Source organism: Nematolebias whitei, chromosome 15, assembly GCF_014905685.2.
Source record: "Nematolebias whitei isolate Nwh7 chromosome 15, NemWhi1, whole genome shotgun sequence".
NCBI classification, from domain to species: Eukaryota; Metazoa; Chordata; class Actinopteri; order Cyprinodontiformes; family Rivulidae; genus Nematolebias; species Nematolebias whitei.
Genome location: NC_056512.1, coordinates 43,531,236 through 43,536,535, shown reverse-complemented (window position 1 = coordinate 43,536,535; position 5,300 = coordinate 43,531,236). Strand labels below are relative to the sequence as shown.

Below are 5,300 nucleotides of genomic sequence, written 5' to 3'. Positions count from 1 at the left end.
TGGTAATAGGGTCTTATAGAGGAAACGGGATGATGGGGGAGCGGCACGCGCTGTTCATCCAGGTGTGCGATATTTAGCCACAGCGGTCGCCTCAGGAACAGATCTGTCAAGACGAGCGAACGCGCCGGAATGAAAGACTGGCCACTTCCCTGGAGAACGAGAACAAGAAAAACACACGTACTGTATGTAATCTGTGCACACACACTCACAGATCCCCTCGTCTCGCCAAACCTGTCGCTGACAGCAAAGGTGCTCTAGAAACACACACACACACAAGTCCGTGCGTGCCTCAGGAAACAACGGGAAACATCGAACTCTGAGTCACTTTCAGTCTGACTCAAACAGAAAGGAGCCAGCAGCATGTTCAGTTTTATCAATGCCCTTTAACCCGTTACATATTTTATCTTTAATTCATTATGGCCTGTAATTGAAGTGAGAAGGCAGACGATAATGTTTTTTCCCATGTCTGCGTGTTTGTCTGTTAGCAAAATATAGATTTTTTAATTTAAAACACGCCTCTCTTGTAAATGAGTCCGTCCATCCATCCATTGTCTTTACCCACTTCTTCCTTTTCGAGTCATGGGGGGTCACCGGTACTCATATCCAGCCATCACTATGTGAGACATGGGGGACACCCTGTACAGGTCTCCAGTCCATCACAGAGACACATAGAGACAAACGAGACAAACAACCATTCACTCTCTCTCACACACTTAGGGATAATTTAGAGTTACCAATCAGCCTAACATGCATGTTTTTGGTCACGCATGCACGGAGAGAACGTGCAAATTCCACCCAGAAGGGCCCCCAGAACGGGATTTGAACCTAGGCATGTCACGATAACAAATTTTACTGGGCGATTAATTGTCTAAGAAATTATTGCAATAAACGATAATATTGTTTGAAATTTAACAATAATTGTCAAATTTTAGAAGAAATGTTGATTTGTTTGGTGTGTAGTACCTTTTTTGACCACCTGATGGCAGTATAAGACTGTTTGAACCAAAGGATGGATAGTTGAGCAGTGTCTCTTTAAGAAAAGTGGGAGGGAGGGCCCTTGACGTGACATGGGCTGACATGGTGACATGGCAGACGCTTGGTGATTTGAGCTCTTTAGCATTTTTCACACAAAGCTTTTAATAAAAAAATCAGTAAAGAAGTTCTCAACTTCCTTTTGCAGAGAAAAACAACTTTTTACATGAAGGCACAGGTTTCAACCGTGAATTATGGAGCTTCGACAAGCCGGAGCTTTATTCCCGAGGTCGGCCTATTAACTTAGCTTGTAGCTTAGCGTCTCAGCTTAGCTGCTTTAACGATCCAAAAATGCGATTTTGGACGGTTAAAACAGATTTTAAAGAGAAAGGTCAGTGAAGAACACCGGAGTTGATCTTTTTGTCATCCAGTGTCTTCAGTAGAAAGAGAGACACGAAGAAACGATAAAGCTGATAAATGAAAAGAAGGTCAATAATTTTCATTTATCATGCGATTAATTGATTTATTGTTTATCGTGAGAGGCCTATTTGAACTGGCAACCTGCTCTCTGAGAGGCAGCAGCTCTACCAACTGCGCCACCGTGCTGCCAGAACGAAACCCATGAACTTTATTGAAACTTGTAGGAAATAATCACTAGATAAACATTTATAATAAATTATTTTAGAGTTAACCCAATTCAAGATGGCTGCCACAGACAACTAATTAAAAAGAAACACAAAAATGTCAACGTCAGATAATTTTACAGATAATGGTCTACAACTTGCTGTGGTAGTAGCTGAGACTGATTCAAACACATATTCTGAGTATAAACAGATTGTGCAACTTTTCCATTAACTACCGTATGTTTCGGACTATACGGCTCACTGTCGATTTTTGAGAACATTCAAGGATTTTAGGTGCTCCTTATAGTCCGAAAAATACGGTATTTAGAGTCAACTCTGTCTGCCTGTTAGCAAATGATCTCATAAACCGCTCCACAGACCTTAATAAAACCACCTGGGTGCACATCTACAGCTGATTAACTTTTGGAGCCCATACAATTTAAGATGGCTGACACAGCCAATCAGCATGAGCTTACACAAAAATGGCTGTAACAGTCAACATTCAGCTAAACTTCAATGTGGTAGTAGCTGAGAGTCGTTCCCAACCCATCCTCTGAGTTCTCATCATTCTGCAGAATCGATACCCTTGTTTTTTTCCAAGGTTGCCTCGCCCGTCCTTCCACCTCAGATTTCCTCATCTGCTCCACACTAATTGCAGATGAGAATCTAATCTAAAGCTAAATGAGACTTTTTAATGATGAAGCGTGACCTCGCACATGTGACGGGGGACGCTGGATTTAAAACGACGCAGAACTCGACTGCACACTTTAGCGCACGCTTCGAGCTTTATCTGTGATTTGAGCCAACAGATTGCCTGAGTAACAAAAGCAACTGCTCTTTGAGCCGCAAATATTTGACAGCCCGAATGTTTGCTCTCTCATGAGCCTCTGAACGTCTGTGCCACATGTTTGGGTATGATAATGAGCAAGTGCATGCCCCCCCCCATTTATTAAACTGCTTCATGCTGCAGACAAACATCATCAAGATCTCATTATTTCCAACATCTTCTGAAATAAAGGACTTAATCGTTTCCACACACGGCCTGGGAATACTTTAATCTTGCAATGAAGTCAGATACAATACGTGAATGTTCCTCCACAAACAGAAGCCGCAAAGTAAACATATAAAAAGGCTGATAAAATGCATTTTATAATCACTCCTCTTCTTTAATGATAGCAATGAAATTAGCTACCAAAAGCCCAAATAAACAGATAAGATGAAACAGTTGCTTCTGCACGATTTGGTTCATGCATTCGTTAGTGTCCGTTAGAGTGTGCGTTCCCCTCATGATGCACCTTATTTACCTCTTTATCCATTCATTAGTCCCGCCCACATTCAGTCACGCTAATGTAAATATGGAAACGTGGAGAGGAAAAGCTCAGCGGTGGAGCATTTTGCTGCACTGCATTTCAAATACTCCGTCTGTTTTACTGAAATCAACAGATTTCTGTGGAAGGACAAAAAGTCCAGGTGACGTAATTAATGCTCGTCATAATTTTAGCGGTTAAATTGAAGGCCTTTGTATTGATGATGTGCAGGTTGCACATCTGCACCACATCTTTTTACAATCAGTCACCGTTATTATGCACTTTTTACAGTTCACTACCATCACTTATAAGCTCAATTAAACTAAAAATAATCTGTAAAGTCAGGCCGTGCAGATCAGTGAGTCCACCCTCACCAAAGAAACGACACAAAGATCCTTCCATGGACTCAGTCTGATGAAAAGACAATTAAATGGTACGGTAATTATTTTGGCTGGGATGTAAAAGAGAGAATATTCTAAACAAATCAGGTTGGATGTAGTGAAGACGTGTTTTTTTTAAGGTTTCTTGGGTTTTGTTTTGTGGTGTTTTGTAAGTTTGAAGTGTTGTCATTTTGTACCTGGTTTCCTTAGGTTCACTTCCTGTTTCTGACATAACATCTGCTTCCTGTTTCTAATCAACACACCTGCATACTGTAAATACTTCCCGCTGTGTATAATTGTACATTGCTGCAGCTGTCAGAGAATATTGGTCATTTTCAAAGGAAAATTGTTGAATTAGAGTTAGTCATACTTGTTAGAAAACTAGATACACCAGTAACTAAAAACCAAATGAGCTTCTTAATCTTTTTCTTAAATCAAACTTTTCTAACAGAAATCATCTTTTTAACTCTAATTATTTAGTTTTTCTTTGAAATGGGCTATTTTTTTTTTTTGTCTGACAGCTGCTGTAGCACAGGGAAATCCCTTCATATAATGTTCTAAGCTTGGGACATTTCCCCGTTTAAATATAGGGCTGGAATTCCTGATGACATCACTTGTAAACAACTAGTTTGTTGCCAGGTGGGAAATTACTCAACAAAACTTCAGATCGTTTCTGAAGCTTTTGGGATGAAGAATTTTAAAATAAGTCAAAATTGAAAGTTGACTCAGTTTGCCAGAACAAATCAAAGTAGAACTTGACAACACGTATCTGTGATTTCTTTGCACCACCAAAGGCAGGGGGTATAGCTCAGTGGAAGAGCACTTGACTGCAGATCAAATGGTCCCCAGTTCAAATCTGGGTGCCCCCTTTTAATAGTTCAGATTTATAAAATGTGGGAAAGTAGTTTCTTCATTTTGCCTTTAAATGCCAAACTACATAGAAAAGAAGGAACCTAAAAGCCAAGATGTTTTCTGGACACCCATTCAGAAAATGTGACCCAGGTGGGTCAGAAACGGATTTATTACTGAGGGAATATAGACAATGAGGATCAGAAACTTTGCAGTTACCGTATTTTTTGGACTATAAGGCACAGCAATTAAAATCCTTTAAATGTCTCAAAACTCAACAGTGAGCCTTATAATCCGGTGCGCCTTATTTATTAATTCTGGTTGTGCTTATTGATCTCGAACAGATTGTATGTGGTGCACGGCGCTCAAAAGTGTGTATTGATTTGTGGGGAGTGGTGGCGCAGAGGTTAGAGAAGGTAGACCTGTAATCGGAAGATCGATGGTTCAACTCCTGGTACTGACAACATCAAAATGTGGGTGGGATAGGTGAAGTTCCCACACCTGTCTCCACCCTCATTTGCCCAACTCCAGACCCTTGAGCAAGGACCCTAGCTCCCCTGGGTGCTCTAGATAGCAGCTCCACTTCACATAGAGAGCTGTGGTAGCTCGGTGGTCTGTGGTTGCGTCAGGAAGGACGTCTGGTGTAAAATAATTGCCAAGTGACTTAGTTTGCTGTGGTGACTCCTGAAGAAGGAGCAGCTGAAAGAAGAAAAACAGTTTTGTGTTTGAGTGTATTGTTTTATGTGGCACAACTGAACAATATTGAGAGTTATTGTGAATGAGTTGAATAAAGTTTGACTCATCTGACTGTTTTGTTTCGCTTAGTGCGCCTTATAATCCGAAAAATACGGTAGTTAAAAAAAATAGCTAACCGCAAAGAGGATCGCTAAAGTGCGCTGTTTCATTATGCTTTGTAACTGGCACGAGAAGTCCAACACACTTGAATGCATCGTGCTCTACTTCAACCCAGCTGAGTTCTGCTTCACGCCTCTTGTGGTTCTGATCTTCCTGCTCGTGTCTGAGCGGGGCGTGGACGGCTTCGTCAGTGATTTATGAATGGCCAGTAGGAGCGTAAAGACAGACTGACCTGTGCTGCCAATTAGAGCCAAAAGAGTAGGAACCACCCTTTGAGGGGTTCAAAAAACTTTTAGTAGGAAATTATTATACAA

The 5,300-nt window shown here is 41.0% G+C and overlaps 1 non-coding gene across 1 annotated transcript; it reads left to right on the top strand.

Annotated features, from left to right (window-relative positions):
• The first annotated feature begins 4,079 nt into the window (after window positions 1-4,079).
• trnac-gca lies at window positions 4,080-4,151 on the top strand. The gene has a single exon. It is a non-coding gene; the product is annotated as a tRNA-Cys (tRNA).
• The last annotated feature ends 1,149 nt before the right edge of the window (window positions 4,152-5,300 follow it).